Below are 12175 nucleotides of genomic sequence, written 5' to 3'. Positions count from 1 at the left end.
CCCCCCTTTTTTTAATGAGGTGTGTGACCAACGTTTCCATAACTTCTCCAAAGTGTCGCTGGCCCCGAAGAAGTTGAAGTTCACCGCACTCTGCCTTTTGGAGTCTTTCCCAGCCCTCACCATTCAGCGCTGCCTCCTCGCGCTTTGTTTCTGGAAGCTGAAGGGGGCGTGTGTCGGGGCTTTTGGACCAGCCAGGGACGTTTGTCCCGCTGCACCTTCAGGGATGCTCTGAGAAGGACCTGTCTTGGGGGTGGCTGGGGCAGCTCCAGGCGCCGGGCCGTGTAATCCCTGCGCTAAGTGCTTGGCTCGCAGTCTGCAGTCACTAGTGGGAGCTGGAGAGGGCGAGCGAGAAAAATTCCAGCGGCGACGGCGGAGCGGGAGGAGGAAAAGGAGCTGCGGCGGCGGCGGCGGCGGCGGGAGGCAGAAGTTGCCGGCGTGGTGCACGGAGTGCGGGCGCGGAGGACGCGGGCCAGGGGCGCGGCGCCGGGTAAGGTGCGCTGGGGAGTCTGGGGGGCGAGCAGAGGGTCCCCGAGAGGTAGCCCGCGCTTTGTGCGGCGATCCGGGCGGGACACGTGCTCTTCGGGGAGCTGGGCACCCGGACAGCGGGACGCTCCCGGGGGCCACGACCGCGAGGGACACAGTGGGGCGCCCAGCTCGGGACCAGCCACCTGCCTCGCCTGCTCCCTGGACCCACCAGGAGAGCCACTATGCTCAGAGGAAAGCCACAGCCACTTTGCTCAGAGGAAAGCCAGAACCTCCCGTCCCTTCGCGCTCTCCCCAGCCCTCAGCCACTCCATCCTCAACGTCCTCCCCTCTCTCCGTCTTCTGAGTTTCCAAGGCGGCCCCTCTCTTAGCGGCTGACTTTCCTATCACTCTTACTCCTCTTACTCAGATCCCCCTGTCCTGTGTCGCTCCACACTATTCCCATCGGTCCCCTGCAGGGTGAGTGTTTCTGACATTGGAGAAAGACCCTCCGGAAGTTGTGCTGGGCGGCAGGTATCTTGTTTCTTTGAGCCTCTCCAAGGAGGCTGAGTGCTTGGTGTTGTGAATGGGGACCTTGTTGCTTCCTTGAGTTATTAGGGACTGCTCTTTTCTTAGTCACCTTTCCCCAAGGTGAGGTCAGTTACTCTGAGCGGCCACAAAGGTGCCAGTGAAACAAAACAGAAGAAGAGAGCTGAGTAACAGAAGGTTCCAGACATATCTGCAGTGAAGTGGAACCACCTGAGAGAAGGTTCCTGCATTCTGGAAAAACAAAAGGCTGCACCACTCCTCAGGATGTAGTTCAGCTGAGGAGCAATTGAAAATAATCTGAAAAAAAGCTCTTTGGGGGGCGGGGGAACCTCTTGCTGTTTTAACTTGAGGCCCAGTCTTTAGTTTTCTTACATATGTTTTTTTGGATCTTGGTCACAATTTCTCTAATTGTTGTTTTGGTGGAAATTAAGGGAAATGTTCTATATCAACAGGGATATTTATGTTTTAAGAAAAAATAATTTCATCTTTGTTCTTATATACCTCTTTATACTCTCCTGGTCAAGGAGAATTATGTCTAACTGCAAGGAAAATAGGAAAGGATTTGCCAGTAATTTAAAAAATATGAGACATTCCGGGGATCAATACTTTCTTTGGAGAATTCTCATTATAACGATGTTGTCGAGGATATTACATGTAGTGAAATGTGTGAGTTGTGACACACTTGGATCATTGTGCGACACCAAAAGAAAAGTTTTTGTGTTAAAAGCAAATCTTAATAGCGATGGCTTCTTGTGGAAAACTTAGGTAGAAGCTAATTGCTCCCATTCTCGGTTTTCTTTAGTCCTGCATAGTGTACCTTTGTTTTTAGCAAAATATGGCCCAGGGCTACAGGACTGGGTACAGTGTGTTATTTGTCCAATCTGAATTACCATTTAGAAAACCACCTTTTCCTTTTGGTCGCAGGAGGCAAGTTGATGTGATCTCATTACGCATGTGCGAGCGGGCTGCTGCTGGGTTTTAGTAACACTGACTTGTGAACTGAAATGAAAATGTTGTTGTTTTTTTTTTTTTGTTTGTTTGTTTTGTTTGTTTTTTTTTTTTTGGCAAGTTTCAAAAGCTCGATTTATGTCATCCTTGTGAACATCACGGTTTATAGCACCTCTGCCACCTTGTTCAGCAGGTGCTACCCAGTGTGTAGTCAGGCAGGGCTGTCTGAAACCCCTGTAAGGCTGTTATTGTCGCAGAGTTAACTTCTTACCACCACTCACGCAACCTGTGGCCTGTTTAAAAGTGTCTCAAATGTTCCAGGTGTTACACATTATTTATTATAAGGAATTAAAGGCTTGCTCATAAGGCTTGAAAACTACGACAACCTGCTGAAGTATTTTCATTACGGCGAATGTTGGTTGGGGCAGTTAAAAATCACAGTCATCTCTAGGTATGCACGGGTCTCTCTCGGCCGTGTCCCCCTCTCGGGCCCCCGTCCCCAGGCCCCTGGTTTGCATTTATCAGACACATTTTAAAACCCAGCTAGAGCTCTCCCGAGATTTTCTTCCGCTCTCGGGTTTCTTGTTGCATGTCTCCAGTGTTCGCTTCTCTGACGTAACTGCTCCGCTTTGCTTCTCTTGCTGGGCTGTTACTTCATTGTGGAAAGATATTTTGGAATTTTAAATGCCAAGTACAATGCCCGATAAGCTGATGGGTACTCAAACACTCCACGAAGAGCGATTGGTTCTCTTTCAGTGTTTTCTTGGTTAGGGTTCAGTAGATGAGGGGAAGCAGGTTAGCGTAGAGGAGCCGCAGCTTGCTGATTTGGAGGGTCTTCTCATCATAAGTTAGTATTAAAGACGAAGAAGATGAGGCCTGAGGCGCTTGACAAACAGGCTCAGAGGCAGTGAAGCCTCTTGGTCTGCTGGGAGGGGATTCCTTGTACTCTTCGAGCTGTGCCATAATCGTTTTCCTTTGGCTCCTCTTGATTCCTTTCACAGACATGGGTAAACCTGTCTGCAATTCTAAGGTTTTCTTTTCATGCCAACTAATTGAGGACAACAGTGAAACCTATCAAGGCGCACTAACTGAGGATCACTTGTGTCAGAGAACGTTGGCTTCTAAGTTGATTTTATTTGCCAGGCTTTGTTCTGTAACAGTGCCTTGGGTCAAACAGTTACCTTATCCACAAAGAATATTTAAGCTTGCAGGATGTGCATTTTCTTTTCTCTTCCAGGGCTATAATTTTATGTACATGTGTTGAAAGTGGGTGGGGGAAGAGGAAAAAAAAAAAAAGCTTGGGTCATATTAGTAGCCATTCTTGAGGTTTGTGTTTTCAACAAGAGGCTATCAATTTAACTCTCCTAAAATTCAATTGTCTCACCTGTTACTTACCTGGCAAGTTATGGTTGGAAAACAGCAACCGCAGCTGGCTCTGGTGGTGTACGCCCATGACCGGAGCATTCAGGGAAGCAGAGGCAGGAGGATTTGAGGGCAGCCTGGCCTACACAGTGAATTTTGGGCAACACAGGGTTACACAGCAACATCCCATCTCAAACAACAAATCAAACCAAACAAATCTCCAAAGCATTAGAAGTGTGTGAAGACTTGGGAGTTGAGAGAGAGACACTTACGATGCTACTTTCGGGTAATTTTCATTTTCATCCATAGAAAGAAGAAAAGGATGCTGTATAGTTTACACTAGGCAGTTTTTCACATTTTTGTTCTATCTTTTCACTTACATGCTGAAATACACACACACACACACACACACACACACACACACACAAAATCTGCCAATATCGTGAGTGCATTTATTTTCACTGAAATATCTGTGTGCCTCTCGGAACATCTTGCCATTACACACTGTGGAGACATTGCAGAGTTGCAGACATGAGAGAAACACAGTCCTCAACATTGCACTTGTGCTGCAGAGAGGGAAAGAGTGGGTAATATAAGACAAGTCATTTCTGGTAATGAAAGTTGTCATTAGTAAAATCAGGGCTGTGTGACAGGAGTGACGGGTCAGCCTAGAATTAGGTGGTGCAACCTGGTCACCAGAAAGCCAAAGCTGAGGAGAAAAAAGTGAACCCACCCTGGTCAGAAATGATGAGAAACAACAGGAATGAATTCAGAGGGATAGCCAGGCCTGGGGCATAAAACATTTAATTCAAAGTGCATTTGATTGAGCACTGTGGAGGTTGCTAGAGAATTGAGCAGAAATGAAATAGCACATTTGCCTCCAGAGAACAAGAGTGTGTGCAGTGAGCTGATGTGGAAGGCTGTGCAGTGATGTGGCTGAGAGGCTGGCCAAGGGTGGAACCCGGACTCATCGATCCTTATCACTGAATGGAAGGATCACTGGGTTGATTTATCGCAGTTCATTCATTTTTTTTCTTCTAATGTTGGAGAATGAACCTATGCTACCACGCCCGGCTGGGGACTGAACCTATAGCCTTGAGCATTAGGCAAGGGCTTTTTACTAAGCTCCACCCCCAGACCGTCAGACTGCCTGCTGTCCCTTCTCACAATTTTCAGATGTAACTTCCACAAGGAGCACAATCCTTCAGATGGGAATCCACAGTGCATCCTGGGAAGTGTGGCATGCTCTCAGAGCCATGGATGATGTCAGGACAGTTGTCAGGACATGTGGTTCTTTTTGAAAGAGGTACAGGAGAGGAAACTTTTGCACCCTCACTTTGTTTGTGTTAAGGGAAGCTACAGAGACAGGAAAGCAAGCAGAAGTCCTCTAGTCTGAGTGGGTTTGTTTTCTGCCAACTTTAAGAACTTGGGAAGCTTCCTGAAGGACTGCTTGAGCTGTAAGAGCTAGACTTGACCTACCATTGAATTTCAGCCCTTTGCAGAGCCATGAGTGCAAGTAGGCAGCAGTGACAGTTGAAATAATGCGGGATGTTTCATTCATCTGATTGCTGTTTTCTTTTCCTTCCTTCCCTCCCTCTCTCCCTCCCTCCCTCCCTCCCTCCCTCTCTCTCTGTCTCTCTGTCTCTGTCTCTGTCTCTGTCTCTGTCTCTCTCTCACCAGTAAATAACTGGTTGTCTGTGGCTGCAGCTTTAGCAGATACGAAGTGGTCTTGGGATTATTTCCTCCCTGAAGGTTGTCTTTGCTTAAGAAGGTACAGTTCAATGTATGTATGTCTGTAACATTTCTTGTCTGGCTGTATAGAGATAAACATTTTAGTCATTTTTATAACAGTTAGATAGATAGGGATTTAAATACATACAGAAACATCTGTCAGTAGTTAATTTGATGATTAATGGCTCTGAAGTGATTCCAGGAAGTCAGTAATGATCATGGCTTTGTCTAAATTAATCTCTGACTAAGAATCAGTGTGTTTTATCTAACTAATACACTTTACTGCCATCTATAAAAGGCACTAAATTGTCGGCTCTTTGGAAGAAGTTGCTCTTCTGTCATTGGCCAGCACACTTTAGCCATCACACAACTGGCTTGCCCTAAAGCTATTTCTCTCACTGCAAAATGCAGTTAAGGACTCAGTGACAACTTAAGCAGGGTGGTTTTACCTCAGTCCTATGTGTGTAGACCTCTCTCTGCCCCCTTGCTTTTGATAATTTCCAACTGATCAACTGTCGCTTCTACACTTGGCTGCTGTTCTTTCTGCCTTCCTCACTTTTGTCAAATGTTTGTGCATTTCTCCACTGGCTTCTATGTCAGATGCCCTCTCTGTCTATCAAGGACCACTCTCAACACTTCGGTGCTATGCTCTCTGCTCAAGAGGATAAACTAGCTGCAGCACCCTGATTTTAGGTGACTAGGGGTGCTGGGAAGCGCAGCTAGAGCATACAGGGCCAGGGAGGGTAGAGAGAGTGAAGCCATGTATGCTCTTGTTTCCTCTCCTACTCCATTATCGTGGGCTGCCTGAGGTAAAAGGCACTGTTCCATTTGGCATTCAGATTTTGGTGTCCTTGAGTACTTTGCTTTGCTCTGCTGTCCTTGGGCTTTGTTGCTCACAGCTTTCTTAGGCTGTGGTTTGTAAATAAGCTTCCCCAGTTCATGAGAAACTGTATGAGGGAGCGTCCTGTTTTCTGTTCATTTGGTTTCTGCACACCTCTTTCTCCAGGAGTCTTCTTGGATTAATAGAGGAGCAGTTGGGCTCCCTTACTTCTGCTTTCTCTCCCAGATTGTAGGATTATCCTTGTCACACTGGCTCATGAGCATGTTATTATGTAGATATTGTACCTGCCAGTCTTTTCACTGGTTTAATAACTCGTGTGTTCTTTTTAAGCATACATGCCGCCGCCGCCTCCTCCTCCACCACCTCCTCCTCATCTTCCTTTTCTTCCTCCTCCTCTTCTTCATTCAGGAATACAGTGCATATTCATAGTCATTGTTTAGAGCTAGACACTTGGTTAAGTAGTGTGGATACACAACAGGTAGTCTTTGACTCTCGTTTGGAGTATACATTGGGGAGGGGGCTGGAAAATAAAACAACTGAATACATGGTTTATAAATTTGGTTTGTTAGTAGGGTGAATGAAATATGCTGTGATGAAAGAGCTGCCGGGATGGGGGTAAAGTGGGGGTGGGATCATTTGTGTGACCTCATGAGGAACTCAAATTCAGGGGCATGTGTAGGTGACTGTCAGTAACCTGCATCTGTTATGTTTGGCACATATGACACATATGATAAATCTATGCAGGAAAATTAGTATTGCCAATTAGCTTTAATAAGTTTCTTGCCAGGTGTGGTGGCTAACAGTTTTAATCACAGCAGTGAAGGAACAGAGGAGGGCAGAGCTCTGAGTTTTGGGCCAGCAGTGGCTACATTGTGAGACCCTGTCCAAAGAAAAGAAGGAAAGAAAGAAAGGAAAAAGGAAAAAGAAAAGGGAAGAAGAAAACCCCTAAATTTTCTATCATTATCTAAAAATAAAATATTTCTCATAAAATATTTTCTAGTGCATTATGCATCTTTAAACTAAGACTATGTACAATATTTTGTTGCTTGTATTTTTCTCTCCATTCTGTTTGATTTTGTTGCTGTTGTGATTGTTTTCAAGACAGGGTTTCTCTGTGTAGCCTTGGCTGTCCTGGAACTCACTATGCAGAGGCTGGCCTCAGAGATTCACCTGCCTCTGTTCCCTGAGTGCTGGGATTAAAGCTGTGTCACTTGCATTTTTCAATTAAGTGTGTATTGGCAACAGGACTCTGTGTTAATATAGGTGCTTTGAAACATACGTATTATACAATCTGAAAACTACAATATTGTTCATGTACATAGCAGGTTTTTTAGTGAATATTTTTTGAAAAGGTTATTAGGAAAAATGAAGAAAATTAGACAACAATGCCACCATATAAATAACTTTTGGAAATACAGAGATTTTTGCATGTGAGAGTGCAGAAATTAATCACATAAACCATAAAGATCTTTTATTTAATGAAAAATCCTTTGAATCATGTCTTTACCATACCATTTCGGTCCTTGGCAAAATCAAGAGTCTAATGTACTTTTGCTTTCTTCCCATTTTCTTTCACTTGAATCTGTTTCTACGACATTTCCAACTCAAGATGAGGCCTTTCTGCTCTTTGATGTGACATGGGAATCTACATTTCAAAAGACTGACCTACCTATCTACCTACCTTCATTCCTTCCTTCCTTCCTTGTCTAATTCTGAAAGCAGAGACAACGTGGATGAAGAAGGTGTGTCTAAAGTAAGCTACTCCCTCATTTTAAGTGTTCTCGGAAATTGGAACCACCTGGTGAGGAGTTGGCAGCTCTGTTTAAAGGACCCAGAGTAGGTGACCTCAGGTTGCTTTGTTTTCTGTGAGTCATGTCAGTGTTGAAGCCAACAGCCAGATGGGCTAACAAGGATCTGTGGCCAGACTGCTTGGAAGGTCTTTTACTCATCCTGAGTGCCTGCTAGTCAACTTATATAACATGAGATTAACTAAAACAACTTATAGGGAAACTCATATTATTCCAAACTAAATGTAACTATTCTAAGCGTGTGTGTGCATTTGTTTCCAGGCACCTAGATGTTCATGTATGTTTGTATGTATACATACTGTGGAGGCCAGAGGCTGACATCAAATCATCACATATATTCCTTAAGTGTTCTACACCTTTTTTTTCTTTCCTGAGACATGGTCTTTTATAAAACTTGGGAGCTGTTTGACTAGACTGGCTGGCCTGCAAGTCTGATCATTCTTCCTGTCCCAGCCAGTGCTGAAGTGACAGACATGAGGTGCCACACCCAGCATGTTTTTGTTTCCCTTTTCACATGGGCTTTTGAAGATCAGGCTCAAGTTCCTCATAGTCAGGCCGAATTCTTAGATGGTAAATCTGTTCTCTTCACTGCATATTTGAGGCAGAATTCTAATAGTAAGCTTTTATAGCTCATTCTATAATTTTAGGAAAAAAATAATACTAAATTTATATGACAGGGCATAATAACCACTCAGTATATGAAACATCGTGGTGTTTAACTTTGTGCCCTTCCCAGATGGTGGATGCTAGGACAACTAACACATACCTGCTTAGTAAACCATTTTCATTCCCAGGTCCTCAGTGAACAGTTTCGAACCTTTATTTCTCTTGATTAAATCAATCATTCCTTTAAATACTTATCTTTAACATCTGTACCAAATAAAAATATTTTAACTCTCTCTGAAGAGAAAAACCATGCTACATTATTTAATTGAATTAAATTAGCTTTTCAGAGACATTTACCTAGGAGCTGTTTCTGGAATCAATTTGGAAAAATGATCTTTATTCTGTAGCATTTAAGTTTGATTGTGTTTTTCTTAGTAATTCTCCATGGAGCTGATTCACTCCTTGCCTCAGTCTTCAAACCCTAGAGATTTTTGTAGGCAAATTAGGCATCTCCTATACCAGGATTATGCATATTTATGAAATACTATGCCCTTCCTCCTTAAATGTAGAGGCTTAAGGCATTTTAAATTCTAAAACATAGACTGAATTTTATCACTTTAGCGTCCTGTGGAGATTAGCTGAGAGGACCATATATCCAGCTTCTCCAAAATCTGATTTACAGATGGAAATTTTGGGGAAAAGGAAGGGATTTTGTTTGGAAAAAAAGTTAATCTAATGCTTCTTGTAGATAGACGTATTGCCTTGAACATTGTATATTTCATGTTCACCAAATATTGGGTATGATACATTTCCTGATTATCTTTTAATTACTATTTTACAAAACCATGAAAAGAAAATTTGAAGTTGCTTTAAAACCCCAGATTTCAGTTTTTCTTGTAGAGCTTCTCCTGAGTAATAACCATGCAGGATACATTTTGTATCCTTGGTGTAAAGACTATAGCATTGTTTTCCTCTTGTGACTGTTTCTGAATTAGCAGCTTAAGGATAAAACTACCCCTAAAAAAAGTATTGGTTTTTATGTGCCACAGTTGCAATTGTGGAATGTTTTCCCCTAAATACTAGACTATACAAACAGCAGTTTCCTTGTTTTGTTTTGTTTCTGTGCCTATCTCTACTTTTACTCTTTCGGTCCCCAATCCCATGTCTGTCCTGTTTTTGCTTAACCTGAGCACCATTTTTCAGCCAAAGAAAATTAAAGCACTAACTGTTACTCCAATACTCCAATAGCCAGTGTTTTTTTCCTTTCCTGCACCACGCTTTAACTTATTTGTGTTTTGATATTTAGTAGGCATTGTCTTAATACCTTAATGATATGAACTTATAATGAAGGATACACTTCCTTTTGGTTATAAAACCACTTGACTTTGTAATTTTACTCAGAGTTTTATAATGGAATATCTGTATTTTAAACATTCACAGAAACTTGTTTTTAGGTCAAAGAAGCCAACAAATGCATTCATTATATATTTTGTAAATTCCTAAATACATTCTTTTCATTCTCTGTACAATGTTGTTAGTATATAAAAGCTACATAAATTATGTCATACAAGTGTCATCAGAGCTTTCCCATCTCCCATTTTATTTGAAATGCAAAGCATTTAAGCTTGTGATTTGAAAGTTATCATTATGCATTCTTACACATTTTTCTTCAAACTTGCTAGCATGTACCCTGGCTTAGCACGAGTCTATAAACTCCTTTTTTTGGTTCACTTCTTCAAAACCTGGAAGGTACAATGCAGTTTAGCAATAATATTTTACATCCGTAGCTTGTGAATAATGCCTTCATCACAAATGGAATTAAATATTTATGCCTTTTGAATGACTTTGATGGCATATTGTAAATCAAGAGTGAGAAAGAGATAATTGAGTCTTTCTTTGAAGAGAAGATGTGTTTAACATTTCAGACTGTAGACTACCAAAAAAATAATGCAGACTATAAATAGATGGTGTATGGAAGGGAAAGTAAGACATTGTTGAGAACACTGATGAAGTGTAGAATTGATTTAGTTCATTACCCCATCTTCAGGAATATGTTAGGGAAGGAAGGCTAGGGTTACTGTCCTGTCAAAACAATCTTTGTGTGTGTGTGTGTGTGTGTGTGTGTGTGTGTGTGTGCGCGCGTGTGTGTGTGTGTGTGTGTGTGTGTGTGTGTGTGTGTGTGTGTACTGTGATGTATATATGCATATCAATAGGCAACCTTGAGTGATTTTCCTCACCTTCCACCTTGTTTTGAGACCTGGTGTCTTGTTCGCCATTGTCTATAACAAGCTAGCTCTTCCTTGAGATTTTGTGGAATCTCCCATTTCAACCTTCCATCTCACCATAGGAGTTCTTGGAGCACAGAATTGTGCTACCACATCAGACTTTACATGGGAGCTGGACATCCAAACCCAGAGCCACTTGTGTGTGGTAAACACTTCGCCCACTAAGTCATCTCCTCTGTTCAGTGTCACCTTTATTTGAAATAGGGTTTCATGTCACCCAGGTGGCCTTACACTCCCAAACCTCTTGGATCCACTTCCCTGTTTCATAGTTACAGATGTGTGCTAATATGCCTGCCTTCCATGATTTCTCCTTTAAAAATTAATATTGTCTGTGACTGTCTTAGATTCCCTCAATCATGGTCTAGTGTTAATGAAATAATATGTGTGTGTTCTTGCATCAGGTTAGTACTATTTAGTGTATCTCCAGTTTTAGATTTGTATTTTAGTCTTCAACCAAAGTAGAGACTCTAATAGTTCTACTGAAGTGGCAATGATTTTGGCTCTGCTTGCCCTGACTGTGATATCCTATAGTGTGTTGTCATTGCCTCTGTTCTGTGTCCTTGTAACCTTTAGCGTTCTACATGTAAAAATCTTTCTTGTTTTACTTCTTAGGTCTCTCTTGTAGTCCACTAGGCCATTTCATTCATTTGCTTGGGTTTTTGTGATTCTGGTGGCATATTTTTTCATTCAGCTAAGTTTGGAGTAGGCAGCTGTGCTACAATGGAGCTGCCCTCAACATTGCAAGCAGAGAAAAGGTCCCGTCTTACTGACTGCTGCTCCCTTTTGCTTGGCTGTGCTGAGGAGCAAACCCAGAGCCTCCTGCATGCTGGGTAGGTGGTCTACCATTGTGCTCTGACTTGGTCTTTAACTCTGGCTTTAAATAAGAGGAGAAAAATGCTTGTGTTCTGAGATGATGTCCACAGGCTTTTGGAGACATGAGGACCCAGTAATGTAACATCATAGAGATTACTTTTAGGATTCTCTTTTGTGATCACCAAGGCTCGTTATCTGGAAAATACAACACTATAGCATTCCAATTTGAGTCTTGGCATCTTCCTCCAGTAGCCTGTACAGATTTGGAAATCTTATAGGCTGTCCTGCTGATTTGGCATTTCATGACTGGAAAACCTTAGCATCTTTCATAGAGATGGAAATTTAACCTACGTTTCCTCTTTAACATCATTTGTAAAGATCTTTAACTAAGACTTCGTCCAGTACCTTTCCTGCTTGCAGTTTTCTGGTCAGAGTAACACATTTTTTTTTCAGCCTTTGCCTCTCCAGTAAATGCCCACTTAATCTTCTGATAAAGAAGTTGTTTTTAATAACATTTTTTGGTGGAAACTTGGGCTTTAAAAATGTTAGTGTATTATATATATATTTGTTTCTCACTCTGGGCTCTACATGATTTTCAATTTACAACGAATGGTTACCCTGTTGACAAAATCAAAGCCAGCCTTCCCCCATTATGTTTGCCAGATTCTTGAATGACCTTATGCCTTAACATATGCAGTCTCAAAAACCTGCCAGATTGGCAAGGAATAATCATAACATGGAGTGGGGAAACATGTAGAACTATGGTTGAG

The sequence above is a fragment of the Acomys russatus genome, chromosome 23, assembly GCF_903995435.1.
Source record: "Acomys russatus chromosome 23, mAcoRus1.1, whole genome shotgun sequence".
Taxonomy (NCBI): domain Eukaryota; kingdom Metazoa; phylum Chordata; class Mammalia; order Rodentia; family Muridae; genus Acomys; species Acomys russatus.
This window is presented reverse-complemented; position numbering follows the sequence as displayed.